Genomic DNA, 20,354 nt, shown 5'->3' on the forward strand with positions numbered 1-20,354 from the left:
TCTTTTTACAAAAATTACTGGCCACTCTTACTATCAGGTATCTTTTCTCAACTGCCTAGGAGTTATTCATGCTGGGCAAGTAGGATTTTGTAAGGCTGCCAATATAGCATAACTAGTCAAAGAATGCCAAGTTTTAAACAAACTTCTATGATCTCCTTATTTAGCACAAAAATTAAGCAGCTCGTTTCAGGAATAAGACTGGAAACTCAGATACGATCTATGGCCAGCTCTGTGCTAGAATAAGTTTGCTGGTATACCTATAATGACACAGAAGCACTTCTGCTAGTATAACTTACACTGGTTCAGTGAGCAAATAAAACCATACACTAGCAAAAGCACTTTTATGCTGATATAACTGTGTCTATGGTGGTATAACTGTGTCTACAGTAGGGTTGTTACGGTCTTGTCCCACAATAATCGTATCAGGCCATGAAGTTTAAGAATGAACAGAACTTCAGCCAGTATAGAAATGATGCAAAAAACCCACCCTAAACTTCTTAATGACATTGCTATACTAATGAAAGTTTCTCCTGTAGTCCTGGCTTATAACATGTTAATAAATAAAATACTCTTTTTAAAACCTGAACTTCTGAAGGTAGGAGTTAATTATTTCTTTTTCACCCCTTTCCATCAATACTATTGTGTATGTGTATATATGAATGAATGATACCAAGAAGCTGTATATCCTGTAATTATCCTCAAAACAACTGGCAAAAAGGCATTCAAGTGTAAATAAATTCAAAAGTAAATAAAATTATTTTAAAAATCAGTTTGTTATAGTGAGTCAGTAAATTATGCTAACACAATCTTTTTAAAAAGATGAAGTTCCTTAAAAGACGTTAACACCCAATTTAAATCCACCTCTACTTTTCAGACACGTCCTCCCGTGAACAACTCCCTCAGAGACGAGAGATCTGGAAAGCATTTTATACAAGTTAGGCTTCTTAAAGACATGCTTATATTTAGATGCAACACTTAGGGGCAAAGACTTCTACATAAAACGGTGAAGATCAAAACTTCCAATCTGAATTGTACTTCATACAGAACTCAATTTTTCGCCTAATGAAGTCAAGGCAAAATTCCCACCGACCCATACTGCCGTCAGTTGAAAAATGTGGCAGTTTTGCAGTGATCAGAAGTGTCAAGCATTACTACACACGCGCAAAACATAACTATCAGCTTGGATTTTTCCTGCTTCATGCAATTCCCAAAGCTGATTTAGTAACATTTAAAAACTATAATATGATGCTTTTAAAGGCGCATGAAACTTATTTTTTCCTTCAAGGAGGAATCCATGCAACTGGCCAAAGAGAAAACACAAGATGAAAAATATTAATCCCTCCATAACGGATTTCATCCACAGTGCAGTCTGCTTGATTCCGCCCATCTTTTTTAAAAATTAGCAAAATTTATAATACTAAACATACAAGACAAAAAAATCTATATAAATCAGTACGAGTGCAAGTGTATGTACATTCACAAAGACACATTTCAGCTCTAAAAATATGTGCATCTATATTCTGTACTCTAACAACATACACATTAAATCTGAACACATTTATTTTAGACGCCATTCAATTTTGATTCTAATAAAGTCTGGCTGCCGTAACTTAATGTTGAACAATACGTTAAAGTCCTGCCATTTAGTCCAGTGAGCTTAAAAAAACCTCCCCCATTTTAGTCATTTGTGCAAAAGAAACCCTGTTTTACCACTAAACTGGAAGAATTAAGAGAATACCTGACTTCTCTAGTCTGTTTCAGTAACTGAACTGATCTTTTCAGACTCATTTATGCAGTCAACAGGTTTAAGGATCAAATCTTCAATTTCAGCACTGTGTCAAAAACCTCAGCTTTAAGGCTCCAACAGTAATAAAGCTCTAAACCAGAAGCTTTGACGATTAAAAATTACCAGTTTATAAAACAGTGGAAACACACAACTTTATCCAGGCTTAATATTTAATTTTATGTATTCACTTCTTTAAAGTAATTTATAACTACTACCCAACAGTAAAATAAAGGTCTGATTGATTTTTAAAAGTTCTTGTCAGAACCATGATATCAGGCTAGCTTTAAACTTTGGAGTAGGGCTGTCAAGCAATTAAAAAATTAATAAGAAAAGTAGTACTTGTGGCACCTTAGAGACTAACCAAACAAATTGGTTAGTCTCTCAGGTGCCACAAGTACTCCTTTTCTTTTTGCGAATACAGACGAACACGACTGTTACTCTGAAACCTAAAAAATTAATGGTGATTAATTGCACTGTTAAACAATAATAAAATACCATTTATATAAATATTTTTGGATGTTTTCTACATTTTCAAATATATTGAATTATAACAGAATACAAAGTGTACAGTGCTCACTTTATATTTATTTTTTATTGAAAATATTTGCACTATAAAAAAACAAAATAGTATTTTTCAATTCACCCAATATAAGTACTGTAGTGCAATCTCTTTATCATGAAAGTAGAACTTACAAATGTAGAATTATCTACAAAAAAACTGCATTAAAAAATAAAACCATGTAAAACTTCAGAGCCTACAAGTCCACTCAGTCCTACTTCTTGTTCAGCCAATCGCTCAAACAAACAAGTTTGTTTACATTTGCATGAGATAATGCTGCCCACTTCTTGTTCATAATGTCACCTGAACATGAGAACGGGTGTTCTCATGGCACTGTTGTAGCCAGCATCGCAAGATATTTACATGCCAGATGCGCTAAAGATTCATATGCCCCTTCATGCTTCAACCACTATTCCAGAGCACATGTGTCCATGCTGATGATGGGTTTTGCTCAATAACAATCCAAAGCAGTGTGGACCAACGCATGTTCATTTTCATCATCCGAGTCAGATGCCACCAGCAACAGATTTTCTGTTTTGATGGTTCAGGTTCTGTATCCGTATCAAAGCGTTGCTCTTTTAAGACTTTTAAAAGCATGCTGCACACCTCATCCTCTCAGATTTTGGAAGGCACTTCAGATTCTTAAACATTGGGTCAAGTGCTGTAGCTATTTTCAGAAATCTCACATTGGTACCTTCTTTGCATTCTGTCAAATCTGCAGCAAAAGTGTTCTTAAAATGAACGTGTGCTGACTCATCATCCGAGACTACTATAAAATGAAATATATGGCAGAATGTGGGTAAAACAGAGCCAGAGACATACAATTTTCCCCCAAGGAGTTCAGTCACAAATGTAATTAACACTTTTATAAAAAACAAACAAAAAAAATAAACCAAGCATCATCAGCATGGAAGCACGTCCTCTGAAATGGTGGTCGAAGCATGAAGGGGCATACGAATGTTAAGCACAGGGGTTCTGAAACTGGGGGTTGGGATGCCGCAGGGGGTCGCAAGGTTATTGCATGGGGCGGGGGGTCCACAAGCTGTCAGCCTCCACCCCAAACCTCACTTCACATCCAGCATTTATGATGGTGTTAAAGTGTTTTTAATTTATAGGGGGTTGTACTTAGGGGCTTGCTATGTGAAAGGGATTCCAGTCCAAAAGTTTGAGAACCAGTGGTTCAGCATATCTGGCACATAAATACACCTTGCACTGCCAGCTACAAAAGTCCCATGTAAATGCCTGTTCTCAGTTTCTGATGATACTGTAAATAAGAAGTGGGCAACATTATCTCCTGTGGATGTAAACAAACTTGTTTTTCTTAGCGATTCGCTGAACGAGAAGTAGGACTGCGTGGACTTGTAGGCTCTAGAGTTTTACACTGTTTTGTTTTTAAGTGCAGTTATGCAACAACAAAAATCTATATTTGTAAGTTGCACTTTCACGAAAAGAGATAGCATTACAGTACTTGTAGGAGGTGAACTGAAAAATACTGTTTTTTTCCCCCATCATTTTTAAAGTGCAAATATTTGTAATCAAAAATAATATGAAGTGACCAGTGTGCATTTTGTATTCTGTGTTGTAACTGAAATAAATATATGTGAAAATGTAGAAAGACATCCAAAATATTTAATAAATTTCAATTGGTATTCTATTGATTAATCGCATTGTTAAACAACAGCCCTACTTTAGAGAAACCCCACCACACTGTTCACTGGCAAACATTTAGTAAGGTGTCTACCATAATGAACAACTGAAGCAAGTGAAGATGAAATAACAGTTCTGTGACCATAACATACTGGATAAAACATGCACTGGTTATACATTAAAGCACTCGATTTTTTCACTACTAGTAGCTTTCAACTATATCTTTATTACAATTGTAGAAGTTAACGTAACAGTACAACTACACAATTAAAATAGTGATGAAATACAAAATGTAAGGCTCATTAATTATGAAAGCTTAAATTATTCAGGAGATGACTGCAATGGTATCCTATGAAAGCTTAAATTCTTCAGGAGGTGACTGCAATGATATCCTGATTTTCCAGCATCAGATGTGGTCAGGATCACCACAAGTGCTTTTAGAGGTATATGCTGAGAAATATATGTAGGAGGAGATCAGTGTTCTCGAGTTTCCCCTACTATTATGTTATCTAGCAAAGTCTGTGCCCTGGTGCACCATATTCACGTATTACCAAGAGAAATGGCATATTTATTACTGTCTCATTTAGCCTGGTTAACTTGCTCTAACACCACGAGTATCAAAAGACTAAAAAATATCAACCATGGAACAGCATAAATAATTCAGTTGAATAATAAATGTGTAAAAACTAAAAGAACCTAAATTCAAATATTTTCCACATACCAACAGTTCATTTTCTCAGTCAGAAGACCTTTACCTTCCTGAAGATCAAGGTTTACCCCTTTTACACCAATTCAAACAGCCCCGTAATACCATCCAAAGAAGCTTCTTTATTCAACAGGGAAAACAGGGATTTCAACAACATAATAGAACTGGGAAAAAATGCACTAAGATTACAAATTGTACCAGCAGGACTGGTGCTAGTCTCCACTCCTCCAGCCTGTTATTGCTGAACAAATATTCTCCCTTTCAGTCTTCAACTGTTTCCACTCTGATGCCCACAGAGCAGCCAGGCAGGCAGTGTCCAACACATTTAAAAAAAAACAAAATCAAAAAACACCATTTTCTACACAGACACAGCACTCATCTCCAGTCTTGATTAACATAGCCTCTACACTGCCCCCCCCCCCCCCAGCATCCATTTCTTTTTTCTTCAGGAGATGCAAAAAGCTGTCCTAATGTCATCATTTTGACCACATCATGCTGTTTCCATGTGTATTCAGAGCCCAATAGCTCCCATTTTGCTATCACATTAAATTTAAGGTTTTTGTGAACCCCTTAAAATATTTCCACACTGCAATTAAAAACACGCAACTGGGCCATGCCGACTGACTCAGGCTAAGAAGCTGTTTAATTGTAGTGTAGCCCTTCTGGCTCAGGCTGGAGCCTGAGCTCTGGGACATCTCCACCCCCAACTCCAGCCCCCAGCAAAGGGTCCCAGAGCTTGGGCTTGGCATCTACACTACAATTAAACAGCCCCTATCCACGCCAGCTGGCACGAGCCAGCCACAGGTGTCTAAATGCAATGCCAACATACCCTTAAAGGCCCATCATAACTCCACCTGACTTTTCTATCCTTGTCTTTGGGAACTTTGATAATTCTGGAACTGCTCCACCAGTTCTGTCAGCCTTGAGAACCTTTTTATCAACTTAATCAAATCTCTCCCCCGCACTTTGTTCCCCACATTGCCTATAAACAGAACATTATCCTGAGCTGGCACACAAACCCACTGCCCTTTCCTCATTCACTTAATTCCTAAGAGCTACTCCATAATAAGAAAAGGAGGACTTGTGGCACCTTAGAGACTAACAAATTTATTTGAGCATAAGCTTTCGTGAGCTACACTGAATGCATCCGATGAAGTGAGCTGTAGCTCACGAAAGCTTATGCTCAAATAAATTGGTTAGTCTCTAAGGTGCCACAAGTCCTCCTTTTCTTTCTGCGGATACAGTCTAACACGGCTGCTACTCATTCTTCGATAATGCTTACAAGAAACTAGCTAACTAAGCCATCTACTTATCTGTTAACATATGAATGAACCAGGGGTGTTGTGATTTTCCAACCTTGAAGCGAAGATTTTTTTCTGGAAAAAGGCCAAGGAGGGAGGCAAGGTGAGGGAGACAAGCTAGGAAACTTTAATGAAATGGAAAACTTGACACATATTATGCAATACATGCTGCATGTCTATTTACTCCTCAAACATAAAAATCATGGTCAAAAATGAAAAGCAAGTAAAACACATGCAATAAATGAGTTCCCAATCTATTGACTGCTTTCAGACTTGCCTTTCTTTTGCATCTGTTAGATATCAGTACACTCTAAGCAAATCATTGATGCTGAGCTGGCCAAACAGGAATTCAGATCTTTTAAAAATTAACAAAACTCTGAATTCAGCAGTCCTGTCTTTTGCAATTTTACTTCCACAATTTCCCCACCATTTTGGGGCAACCAATTATAACTTATTTCACAAACAAACAGAAATTTGGAATATGAATGTTAAATACGATTAAAATAGTCAACTCTGATAACCCTGTCCATCAAACTTCAAACTCTTCTTCCAAGTCTAGGTTCAAGCAATAACCTCTGGATTTAGGATAAATCATGTTAGCTAGTGAATGGAAAGGGTTATAGCTTTATTCATTTTTTGTTTTGTTTTGCCTTTGCATGGCTCAAATTGTATTTTTCATTAGATCAAGCCAGCTTTCAACCAAAACTGTAACTGTAATGTCAGTCACCATTAATTTCAGAGTCCTGTGAAGCCCCTTCAGTTGCTTTCTTAAGCACAGTATCTTTAAGCAGAGTCCCTTGTTGAGTAAAACACAAGCTACGTTTTGGTCAAAACCACCCGGATTAGTGCAGATTTCATCAGATATGGAAATTAGATGTATACATAGAAAAAACCCCCACAGAATTCCAAAAAGTGCCTTGGGGAACCTGGGTCATCAGTCCTCTTTTCCAGTCCATCATGCAGATGGTTGTAGGAAAAGTTTTGCATTTTTCCATATAGTTTAGGACAGTCTTAGGCATCACTTTTTCTGAACAAGGCTTAAATAGTGTGCTGGAAACTCACCTGGCATATAGGATAACTGCACTTAACAGCAAAAAAAAAAAAAAAAAAAGGGAAGAAAAATCTTATATGAATAAATGGCAGAGACCTCACTCTCATATTTCTTTCTGCATTCTTCGGCAGCATCTTTAGCAACTTGGATACATTTACTCCTGAGGGCATTCTGCACCAAAAAATTAAAAATTCTGCGCACAATATTTTAAAATTCTGCAAAACTTTGCAAATTTTGTCAAATAAATGTGGAGGCTCCGGCATGGCATTGGGGAGCACAGGCCACTGGCTGCACAGAGATGGGAGATCACTGTGCAGTTCCCCGTCCACCACTGACACAGTGCATGGACTGGACCTTCCCCACAAACACCCCAGGGCTCTGCCCCTGCATGCCAGCTGCACCAGGTGTGGACAAGCAGGCTCAGCAAGACAGGATCCAAGTGTGGAGGGGCTCAGTGGGGGGAGGGGAGTGTCAACCTTTGGGTTGAGAGGGTTCTCTGTGGGGCAATCTAGGTGCAGACAAGCTCAGTGGGGGATCCAGGTGCCGGGGCGGGGGGGAATCTGGATGCACAGTGACTTGTTGGGGGGTTCTGGGTGCAATGGTAAAGGGACTCTGCAGGGGGGTCCAGGTGAAGATGGTTGGGGCTCAGCAGGGTTGGGGGGATAGAGCTCAGCAGGGAGGTCTGGATGTGGGGGCATCAGTGGGGGGTCCAGATGCTGGAGGAGCGGAGCTCAATGGGGTGGAGAATGAAGTACAGCTGACTAGTGCTTGCTGGGATGGGGATCCGCGTGCAAGTGGCTCGCCAGGGTGGTCCAGATGCAGGGTGAACGGGGTAAGGCTCAGTGAGATAAGAGGGGTCTGGATGCATGGGGGTTGGGTAGATGGCGGAGCAGATCCCTCCCCCTGCAGCTGAGGAGCGATGGGTGCAGGAAATGAGTGGCGCGGGAGAGTGGGGGGAGTTTGCAGAGCTTCCTGCAGCAGGGGAGAAATCTGGGGGTGGAGTCTGACCCAGTGCTGGATGCCATGCGATGCAGGGGAAGAGGAAGTCCCATCCACCCCTAACCGAGCCAGGACTAGCAACTGATCCTGGCCAGTGTAGGTGACACCAGCCAAGTCTTCCCCAGTCCCACCCTCTGCCCCGCAGTGATTTACCTCTCTGACAGCTGCCCTGGGCACCTGAAAAATACTGCTGTGGAGGGTCACATGACTGCCCTTGTGGCTTCCCTTTTCTCCCCCCGTCAGAAAGTCATTTTTCTGCAGGGAAGCAAAGAAATCTGCGGGGGACATAAATTCTGTACATGTGCACTGGCACAGAATTCCCCTAGGAGTAAACTTCCTGTGGTTCTTATTTTAGATGTAGAATGCATCTGTAGGAATGCATTCTTCCACTGTATGTTACCAGGTCACTTCTCCCATTCAACCAACCATCTTGCATTAGAATCCACAAAGGTTTTTAATTCTCCCTTAAATTTTCACTTTATTTCTACATCCTTAGTATTTGGTAATGGAACTGAAAGTTGAATTTGTCTTGTAGTATACCTGAAATGAAGTACTTAAAATCATAGAACATCAGGGTTGGAAGGGACCTCAGGAGGCCATCTAGTCCAACCCCCTGCTCAAAGCAGGACCAATCCCCAACTGCAATCATCCCACCCAGGGCTTTGTCAAGCCTGACCGTAAAAACCTCAAAAGGAAGGAGATTCCACCACCTCCCTAGATAACGCATTCCAGTGCTTCACCACCCTCCTAGTGAAAATTTTTTCTAATAGCCAATCTAAACCTCCCCCACTGCAACTTGAGACCATTACTCCTTGTTCTGTCATCTCCTACCACTGAGGACAGTCTAGCTCCATCCTCTTTGGAACCCCCTAATATGGAGATATACCTATGTCATAAAATGGAAGGGACCTTGAAAGGTCATCGAGTCCAGTCCCTACCTTCACAGCAGGGCCAAGTACCATCCCTTATTTTTGCTCCAGATCGCTAAATGGCCCCCTCCAGGATTGAACTCACAACTCTGGGTTTAGCAGGCCAATGGTCAAACCACTGAGCTATGCTTCCCCCTTCAAGGTTTGTTTAAATTACTCATTTTGTATTAACATAGCTCTTAACCTTCAAATCTGCCGGTGTGTGACACTAGCAATCAAAATGTGCAATAAATGACCCAAATGTTGAATACCTGTATTTTGTTGTGTTTAGTACCACTGTTTACAGATTATAGGGATTTTAAACTATAAAATTTGTTTTAATTGTGTAAAATAAACATTAAAAAAATCTGGAAAACAAATTCTATCAGATGAAACCATTACTTCCCCCACACAGGTCATTAGAATCTGTACCTTCAGATCTTGAGCACCTTTTGAACTATACTAGTAAGTTACCTTTCCAGTAGATCAGTCCTGGAAGGGGATTTTAGCAAATAGTTTCTATCAATCAGCCCTTTTAAAATTACTGGATGCAAGTTATCTGGATCTGCTGATTTAAAAATGTCTAACTTCAGTAGTTTCTGTTTATCACCCTCCAGTTATACTAATGGAATGGAAAGTGTTAACATATAATGATATTGCATTATCTGTTTTTTCCCCAAATACAGAACAGAAATATATATTGAACACTTCTTCCTTTTCAGCATTATTACTGATAATTCTATTATCTCCATCTAGTAACGGATCAATACCATTATCAGGATTATTTTTGTTCCTAATATATTTTAAAACCTCCTCATCAGCCTTAAGTCTGCAGGCAATAGATTTCTCCTTGTGTCCCCTGGCTTCCCTTATCAATTTCTACAATTCTTAACTTCAGATATGTATTCATTCTTATCAATGTACCCTTTCTTACATTTGTTACTTCTTAATAAAAAAAGAAATGATATTTTACATCTGCTCTCATTTCTCCTCTGACCCAGGTCATTTTTATTTATACCAGAACAGCCTTCTTCCTCTACTGTGGCTTTTTGAGTATCTAGTAAAGTGTTCTTAAACAATTCCCAATTATCAGTCACATTTTTCCAATTAAATTCTTCCCAGCTGATTTGGCTCATAATTGTTTTCAGCTTTGTGAAATTGGCCCTCTTAAAGCACCAAGCATATATATTGTTTTACTGATCTGGACTTTAGTCTGCTTGCAATTATAAACATGATCAAGTCCATCATTTTTTCCTAAGATAACGTTAATTTTTAGGTCTGTGATCAGTTCCTCTTTATCTGTTAGGACATAGTCCAACATAGAATTACCCTGTGTTGGCTGTAACACTTTTTGAATTAGGAAATTATCACCTATAATATTTAGAAATTCTATGTATGTTTTAGTACAGGGAGCATGAGACCTCCAGTACATGTCACTCAAATTCAAGTCCCCCATGATCATGCAGCTTTTTCCTTCTATACGTTGCAGACAGGCACGTAAGGTAGAGGCCATCCTGTTTCCTGGTATGATTTAGCGGTTTGTAGCAGACACCAAGTAGTACCCCATCATGTGCTTATCTGTTAGGACATTGAGCCATAAGCATTCAAGATCATTTTCTTCTGAGTTGTTAGTGACTCGGAAATAGGTAATGACAAAGAGTGCCTGTAATGCGGTACTTGCAAGCACCTCTTGTTCAGGTGTGTGTCTGCACCTCTTTCAGTCTGTGGTGACCCCTTCTGACAGTTTCTCTGTTTGTTTCTAGTGACTGAGCCCTCCGATGAAGTCAGACACAGTGTATGGAACAACTCAAACAGACCTTCTGGGATAATAGTCCAACAAAGTCTAAGCGCTCCTGACGCTGGTAGGGGGGCATGCCCCCCAGGGCTATTGCCCTGGGGACTCTTCACCCACTTTGGTCTGTTCTGGCCCCAGCTCTCCAGATGGGCCTCTTTAACAGTTCAGATAATCTTCTAGGGGTTTAATCGCTGTCCAATTGTAGGCCACTTCCCCGGTTGCTTATGGGGGAGACCTCAGCCCGCCCACTACTCCATGTCCCAGCCCAAGGACCCTAAGAATAGTAGCCACGCACCGTCATGCCCCTTTAATGAAACTGCTTTCAGTTCCTTGGCCCCAGCCTTCACCAAAGCTTCAATCTTACCTCAGGGCTCCTCTATGTTCAGGCCCCAATGTAGTCCACCCCGTCACACTGCCTCCCACTCTGCCCAATTGATCCTTCCTAAATAGGTTATAACCATTTATTTTAACATTCCAGTTGTGTGAACCAACATACAAAGTTTCAGTAATACCAACTAGATTGAATTTATGCTCATAAATGAGCAATTCCAATTTCTCCTGTTTCTCAGGCTTCTAGCATTGGTGTAGAGAAAAATCTTTTCACATCCTTCAGTTCCTTGATAATTTTGTTCTAAGCATCTCAATTTTGTGCCGAGTGCTCATAACTTCCCTCTTTGTACTAGTTTAACCCCCTTCTGACTACTCTAGCCAACCTGTTTCTGGAGAGATTTGTCTTCTCTTCCTCTGAGGTGGAGGTCATCTCCTCCCACAGAAGACTGACCAAACTTCCACTTATTTAGCCAGCAAGTCACTTCCATAATCTTTGGTCTTTCTTTCCTTGTGGGACAAGAAGGATCTCAGAGAAGATGACTTGGACATTCTTCTTCAAAAACAGGCTTCCAAGTTCCATGAAGTCATCTATCTGTGAGATATCAGCACAAATGACACTGATTCATAGGATATAAACCATCACCAATGTATCCTTGCCTGTCAATTTCAGATGCCTATCCAAAGTTTCATGTCTTGGCTCTGGGAGGTCACACACTGTCCTGATATCCCCATGTCCCTTGCAGAATGTTCTTTTGATTCTTCTGAGCATTGAATCTCCTACAAAGACAGTCTGTCTTCCTTGGATGGTTGGAGAACTCGTTGCAGGCATGCCTAATTTTCTTACTGGTTGGGCCAAGCTATCGTCCACTTGTGTCCTCTATCTCGCTCCATTCCCTTGGACCTGCTCGATCTTGAGAGGTATTTTCCATAATCCATGCTGAGGAACTAGTATCAATTTGAAACTTCTAGCTGTGTGGAATTCCTCCTGCTTTTCTTTTCTCTGGTGGCCATAGTCTGATCTGTCTCCACCCATACAGAATGCTGCTGGGTCCTCTTGCTTCTGATGGTTATCAACTGTGAGGTCTCCTTGCTGACATCCTCTCTCACTCATTTCTTTGTGGCCAGCTCCATTCTTCCTTGAACCAGGGTTACTGATGTTTCCAGAAACTGGATGTCTAGGAACTCTTCAGATTCTCTGATTGTTAGTAACATCTCAACTTGCCCCTCCAATCTGAGAATCATTTCTTCCAGCATAGCCACTAACTTGCACTTTATGCACAGGAAATCCCTTCTGGCTTCAGGCCAGAAAGAGAACATGGCACATGTACTGCAGGTCACCACCACAGTTCCACTGCTGGCCATCTTGATATCACACGTACCACTAAATGTGCAAGGAAAGCCTCTCACTCTCCCACGCCAAGCTCTTTCCAAAACTCCCGTTAGCTGCTTATGTTTGGGGGCTCATGAGTTCGCCTAGCAAGTGACATTTCATACCTAGTCTTCTCTGATTAGCTCAGCTTCATCAACCACCACCACCAGAGAGTGATTAGCCACTGAGAGCATGTCCACGCTGCAATTAGTCACTTGCAGCTGGCCCATGTCAGCTGACTGGCTTCCAGGGATTTGGCTGTGGGGCTGTTTAATTGCAGTGTAGACTTCCGGACTGAGGCTTGAGCCTGGGCTCTAGGACCCTGTGAGGCGGAAGGGTCCCAGAGCTCAGGCTGATGTAATTAAACAGCCCTGCAGCCCAAGCCCCAGAAGCCCCAGTCAGCTGGCATGGGCCAGCCATGGGTTTTTAAATTGCAGTGTAGACCTACCCTGAGAGATTTTACATAGCTGGCCTGACCCAAGCTTGGAGGGCTAGAGCCATCTCAATCTTGCTATTTTAAAAATCTCAATATTTTATTCTAGAAATATTATCTGGTTTCATTGGGTCAGTTTATTCAATCTTTTATTTCCAACCATTTCATCTTTAAGCACCTTGAGTGATGCTTATACCAACGCTTGGTAATCACTGAACACTAACTGCTCACTTGCAGTATTCTCAGCAGCTTTCACTTTTGCATCAGTTTGACTGAGAAACAGCCAATTCAAAATTATAAATACTGAAAAGATTAGCTACCACTTTTATATAGAAGAATGTTATCGGATATCCTACCTTCCCAAATTTTGGAATTTCCAGTAAAGAAGAGCTTCCCAACAATTCACAAATCTACCAACTCTTTTCTTCAACATCCAATGACAGTTAATTTTACCCACTAGCCACAATTCTCTTATCTCCATGCATTGCCCTTCCGGTTTGAACTTCTACATTAGAAGAATCTGTTCAGCCTTCCCTTTAATTTAAAATTGTAAATTATAATTTGAATACTCCTAAAATGTTATTTCATATAAAATTTTTTGAAATGTTATATTCATATAAATACTTCAGTGTGGTAAAGAAAAAATGAAAACTAAAAAGCACACAATTGAGTTTTTTTCCTTGAAAATACGAAATAGCTGAGTTTTTCAGAACCAAAGGTTTATAATGAAGTAAAGTTAAATGTTACAACAGTAGGGCATAAGGATACTGGAATTGAAGATGATCAGGTTGCATGGAGAAATAAAAGTTTAACCTGAAAAAAATGAAATCTGTAACTAATGTATTCTCTCTCTCCACTGTGACAGGGTCAGGCCAGATGACTACAGGAGAGTGATAGAAGGCAGATATATTGGCCCCAGGCTAAGTAGGTCCCTTTTCCCTGCGAAAGGTAACAAGGAAGGTTCCAGAACAATCAGGAACTTTCTGGAAACAATTAAGGCAGACAGGCTGATTAGAACACCTGCAGCCAATCAAGAAGCTGCATGAATCAATTAAGGCAGGGTAATCAGGGCACCTGGGTTTAAAAAGGAGCTCATTTCAGTTTGTGGTGTGCATGTGAGCAGCTGGGAGCAAGAGGTGCAAGAAGCTGAGAGTGAGAAGCACAAGCATTATCAGACATCAGACATCAGGTCCTGTGGTGAGAATAAAGAAGGTGTCGGAGGCCATGGGGAAGTAGCCCAAGGAGTTGTAGCTGTCATGCAGCTGTTACAGGAGCCACTAGACAGCTTTCAGAGTAACAGCCGTGTTAGTCTGTATTCGCAAAAAGAAAAGGAGTACTTGTGGCACCTTAGAGACTAACCAATTTATTTGAGCATGAGCTTTCGTGAGCTACATCCGATGAAGTGAGCTGTAGCTCATGAAAGCTCATGCTCAAATAAATTGGTTAGTCTCTAAGGTGCCACAAGTACTCCTTTTCTTTTTGTAGACAGTTGCAATCCACAGGGCCCTGGGCTGGAACCTGGAGTAGTAGGCGGGCCCGGGTTCCCCCCATCCCTCCAACTCCCTACTTGATACCGGAGGAGTTGAACTGGACTGTGGGTTCCACTAGAGGGGAAGGTCTCTGGCCTGTTCCCTGATCCACTAGATCAATCAGCAGAAACTGCAGGGATTGTTCTTCTTCCTTTCCCCATGCTGGCTAGTGATGAGGCTAACTGAGTGAACGGCACATCTGAGCCACGAATGTGGCCAAACTGAGGGCTGCCGTGAACCTCTGAGGTGAGAAAAATCCACCAATAAGCACAGGACCCACCAAGGCAGAGGAGAAACTTTGTCACACCACTTTTCTTGGATGTTGTGTCCCTCTGCCTGCTCTGTTAAGATTGATGCTTTCTAGTCCAGGAGCTGACTAACCTTCTGTATGCCTCAGTACATTTTGAGCATAACCACAACATAAATACTACTACTACCACCATGGATAAAACTGGGTGGACTAAACCAATGAAGCACAGTGCTCTGTTCCACCATACAAATCAGAAAGTAGCAATTTTCTAAAAATGCTTTAAGTTTTTGGATTGTTTGCAACTCAAAGTGAATACAACAGCTCAATTATAAAATCCACACACTGATCATTTGAGAGACTTTTTTGCAGATATATAATACCTTAGTCTAATGAAATTGCATCCGAAGGTTTAAAAGCATCTCAGGGACTACTTGACCATATCAATCACTGTACATCTGGGAAACTCAGTTCAGAGCAGAGAATTTCTTTGTTTCACATGCAACTTACCAGACTTGTAATACATGATTTCAACATTCAAAAATAGGGAAATATTAATCCAGAACATTTTCTAGTGTGCACAAATACTGATGATTCAGTTATTTTTTCCAGTTAGTTATACTGATTGCAATACAGTCTACAATTCATGTTTTCTACGACACAATAAAAATTCAGTTGACAACTACAAAACATCACTGAAATTGGTGAATGTTCTGCCAAATCTGTATCACAAATTGGCAGCATGCATCTTTGCAAGCCCTTTTCTGCTAAAGATGAATATGACAGGAGAATAATTCTGACAGAGGAGCACTATAAGTAATCAGAAGATTTGTGTGCACTTTAGCTCTGAAGCTTAGTATTTACAAGTTAATGTCATGGCTGTAATGTGATGAGGCACAATAATTTTCATGTAAAGCAACCTTTGTTAAATGATTTTCCTGGTGAACAGCAAATTTAGGATCCAGATTGAGAAATTGTAGTGTTGTAAATAATAAGTGTTCAATATAAAAGTGCTGTGTAATTTGAGAAAGAGGTCCCTATTCAACACTTTTTTCAAGCAAAATTTGTTTCAATTTCCATGAACAAGAAATTCTAAATAGTTACCCATACATACTTCAGAAGAGACATGCTATACTCAGAAGTCATGTACTCCACTATTATTTTCCAAGCATGGCCTACCAAAATGAATGTTTATTCTTCTTGATTTCGCTATTGCTCGAATGAGAGATCTTATCTTCCAGACAATTACTCTTTTCACAAAAGCCCTATCTACATAACTGGCCCATGCCAGTTGACACGGGTTCGTCGGGCTTAGGCTAATGGGCTGTTCCACTGCTCGCCTGGAAGTCCACACAGTTCTTTGCTGTGTATATGTACCCAAAAGAGGTAACAGGGAAAAGGAAAATCCATTAAAATTGAGATGACTGCTGTTTGATTACTATTTTGACATGCATGTGGTACCGATGTTGAAACACTAAGTAATTAGTGTACTGAAAACAAACTATTTTGAAAATAAATTGCGAATGCTTAAAAAAACTACTATCTGTACAAAACCAGTTGGGGATGTTGCATGTATAAATTCTTAAATTAATATCATTCTCAGATGTTAATTAGAAAGTTCAATCCACACCGATCAGCTCCTAGAGTTCATAGCAAAACTACCTGAAATAATTTCAATAATGGTGAAAGTAGCAACTTTGATTATTAAGCAGCATTACCATATGACAGAAGCAATTTTGTATCTCTATAAATACCTGTTCCTAAATGAGAAATGAAATACTACTTTTTTCAGTAAGGTTAAGAATATTGGAAAGAGTACAACCAAATGCCATGATTTTCCATCCCTAATCAGGAAAGATTTACTATGTTAAAGACAGAATTACATTATCTGTACTATAACCCCTATCATACTCCGTTATGGAATTAAGCAACAAAAGCACTTTAAATATATATATGAAACAATCTGACTTTGAGGAGTGAAAGAAAAGAGTAGGAAAATCAGAATTTTAGAAAAATAATTGTAGACTCCCAATCCTGCAAACACATACACTTGTGAATGGTCTCATTATGTTCAGTAGGACTGCTCGCATGCAAAGTTAAACATGTAAGTGTTGGCAAGATTTGTAGCACGGATGTCACATCATCCATAAGGCATAATGAAGTGATAGGACATAAAATATTACAGAAAAGTAATTAACAAAACTCTGGTCAATTCTACTGCTGCCATTCCAGAGGCTGGAACATAACATGGAGTCCTCAAGCATTTTCGCATAAATCCCAGTAGCACCCTTTTTTTCAAATACTGTCAACAAAAAGGGCAAAGCTTTTCACCGCTGCCCGTGGACTTCACTGATAACATCTGCCATTCTCATCTTTCATACTTATTTCTGGCAGTAGGTTTCTGGTAATCATACACATGGCTTGTAAAATATTCCTTAGTAAAGACTTTTCCATGGAGTGTGGACAAATATGGTATTTTATTAAAAAGCAATCTAGGTTATGCTTCATGTCTAGCACTTCTAATAGGAAAATCATTATAATATGACCTTAACATGAAAAGCGCTATACAAAAGACAAGTTATAATATCATGGAATTACAGAAAAGGAATGGGCAACAACAAACTACAAGTGAAAGGCTACAGTTTTCAACTCTCTCTTTCCTCCATTGGTATTATTTGGTATCCTGTTTTTAAAATTATTTTTAATTTAGTCCACACTGTACATTGTCTTTAGCAGAAGTAGTAAATAGGTAGACCATGGGTGAAATCTGGACCATCAGATGCTTCTGAACAGACCTTGAAATCTTTTCATTTGTTTCTCATTATTAATTTTTTATTTTCTTCTCTGGAGTCTGGACCTTGACTATATCTTGACCAAGAAATTTGGACCTTGACAAAAAATAACTGACTACCCCACCCCTTTAGGCAAAGAATTGTTTAAATTACAAATACTCTGCAAAATAATTTATTCTGCAAAGTTAAAGCATTTTACCTATGCTCTCTCCAAATATGGCTTGAAACAGCCAAGATTTCTTCATAATTGTTGTAAACCAAACTGAAGTTAAAAAGATGACATTAAAACAAATATAGTGTATTAGCATAAACATGAACTTGAGTGTATTAGAACATAAAGAAAGCCACTGAGTCAGACCAAAGCTCCATCTAGCCCAGTATCCAATCTTCCAACAGTGGCCAATGCCAGGTGCCCCAGACGGAATGACCAGAACAGATGATCAAGTGATCCACTCCCTCTCGCTCATTCCCAGCTTCCGGCAAACAGAGGCTAGAGGGACACCATTCCTGCCCATCCTGACCAATAGCCTGTCCTCCATGCATTTATCTAGTTCTTTTTTGAACCTTGTTATAGTCTTGGCCTTCACAACATCCTCGGGAAAAGACTTCCATAGGTTGACTGTGCGTTGTGTGAAGAAATACTTCCTTTTGTTTGTTTTAAACCTGCTGCCTATTAATTTCATTTGGTGACCCCTAGTTCTTGTGTTATGAGGAATAAACAGGAACTTTATATACTTTATCCACACCAGTCATGACTTTATAGACCTCTATCATATCCCCTCCTTAGACGTCTCTTTTCCAAGCTGAAAAATCCCAATCTCATTAATCTCTCCTCATACAGAAGCTGTTCCATAACCCTAATCATTTTTGTTGCTCTTTTTGAACCTTTTCCAATTCCAATATATTGATGAATTATACCTTTACAAATATGTAGCCAGGCTGGCTGCCAGTGTCCTTTTGCCTTATCAAATTACTTGAATTTAAGCATCTTCATACGAATCTACATAGTATAAAAAGCATAGATTTTTAGAACTATTTTTTTATAACCCTGTGTATACTGATGACTAAAACATTGCAGCACTTATGTAGGAAAGTCAAATGAGTTATTAGACGTCTCAATAAATTTTCATAACCTTGGCAAAGAATGATCAGTTTATGACTTTATATTATATACAAACATATCCCATATTTGGGTAAGCTAACAATATTACCCATGCAAATTGCATATGTATACATCCTCAACTAGGGAGAATTAGGAACAGCAAAATTGGAATAAACGTTAATATTCCAGTTTCTTTCATTTGAATTTACAGGAATACAGAATGAGAGTTTATCACAAATTTTGTATGTATGCGACCATTACTTAGACAACAGAAAATAAATTCAGCAAGTAAAAAGATAAATTCAAGAAGCTTTAATGTGTAACAATTTTACAAATATACACCATTCAAGAACATTACCTAGTACACAAAATAAAATAACTGAAATCTAACGAAGGGTTTTGTTTCATTTATTTTCCTCTACATTTTGAAGTGCATTCAGTTTTTTTCATATAAAGAAAACGAGTTTACTGTACATTATGAATCAATGACATATTGCTGGTACGGTACCAATGATGGTTACAAAAGTCTTACTGCACAGTCTGTCTTAATATGTAATGGATACCAATACACTTAAACAATATGACCAGATGTCTCGCCATTCTATTCTGCTGTTGTGCAATATCTAAAGATTATTTTTCTTCAGTTGTATACCACTAGTTAATCAATTTTTTAAAAATTAGATTTATGCTGCCTGATAGGTCATTCACTGGATTTCAGAATCAAAATGCTTAGCCTGAATATGTAACAGAAGTTAGTTTATGCAAATTCACTGATTTCACCACACTGAGCCACAGGGAGAATCACCTTTTGAACTTGAGACATTTCATGTTCAACAGCAAAACTGTGTAAATTGTGCAGAGAGCTAGTCACCTGTCCCCCTCCCCTTTATTCTGAGCAAGTACAGATGAAGCAACACTGGGATAACAAAAACAAACTATTACAATTGTACTGCTGGAAGTAAAACTGGACTCATGTTTAAAGTGACAACATCCAGTCTTTGTTCTTGCAGGATTTCAAGTTAATATTCCATAATAAATATGAAAACAAATTTAAATGTAAACAAATATTATTTATGTTCCATGCCCATGTCAATGGTTAACTTAAATTACTGTATAATTAGGAGAAACTATGGTTAACTAATCTCTTCACTTGTTTCAAGTTCTTAAAAGGCATGTACCTAACTCTCTGCAGAATTAATGAGCTGCAGACATGTTAGAGAACTGTGTAATGAACTGTCAGTCAAATATGTATACTAAACCTTAAAGAACTGAATATTGCATATTTTATAATTAAGGCTACAATATAGTCATGGGTATTTTTAGTAAAAGTCATGGACAGGTCACGAGTAATAAACAAAAATTCACAGCCTGTGATCGGTCCATGACTTATACCTATGATTAAATCTTGGGGGGAGGAGGGGGCGGCTGTTGGGGGAGGGGAGGAACCAGGGGGCCTGCTGCTCTGTGAAGCACTGCTGTTCTGGCCGGCCAGGAACTGCTACCTGGAGCCGCCAGAGCAGCAGCTGGTGTGGCTGTCCCTGGAGCCACTCCAGCAGCAGCTGGTGTGGTTGTCCCAGGGGGCCACCTGAGCAGCTGACCCCAGAGCCAGCTGCTTTGGCAGCCCTGGGGTCAGCCACACTGGCCCCTGCAGAAGTCACAGAGGTCACGGAATCCAAAGTGAGTTTTTTTTTCTGGATGTAAATGGGAACTAGAACTGGGCCATCCAGAGCACATCATAATCTTATGCATATATAGATAATAGTAGCAATTGTGAAGCTAAGTACTTTTACAGCAACACAA

General features: G+C 39.6%; 1 protein-coding gene across 7 annotated transcripts in view; it reads right to left on the reverse strand.

Moving 5' to 3' along the window:
- The window catches only part of USP15 (ubiquitin specific peptidase 15), a 138,573-nt gene that overhangs the window by 105,420 nt on the left and 12,799 nt on the right, over positions 1–20,354 (reverse strand). The gene's annotated exons all lie outside the window — the stretch shown is intronic.

Source organism: Caretta caretta, chromosome 1 (genome assembly GCF_965140235.1).
Source record: "Caretta caretta isolate rCarCar2 chromosome 1, rCarCar1.hap1, whole genome shotgun sequence".
NCBI classification, from domain to species: Eukaryota; Metazoa; Chordata; order Testudines; family Cheloniidae; genus Caretta; species Caretta caretta.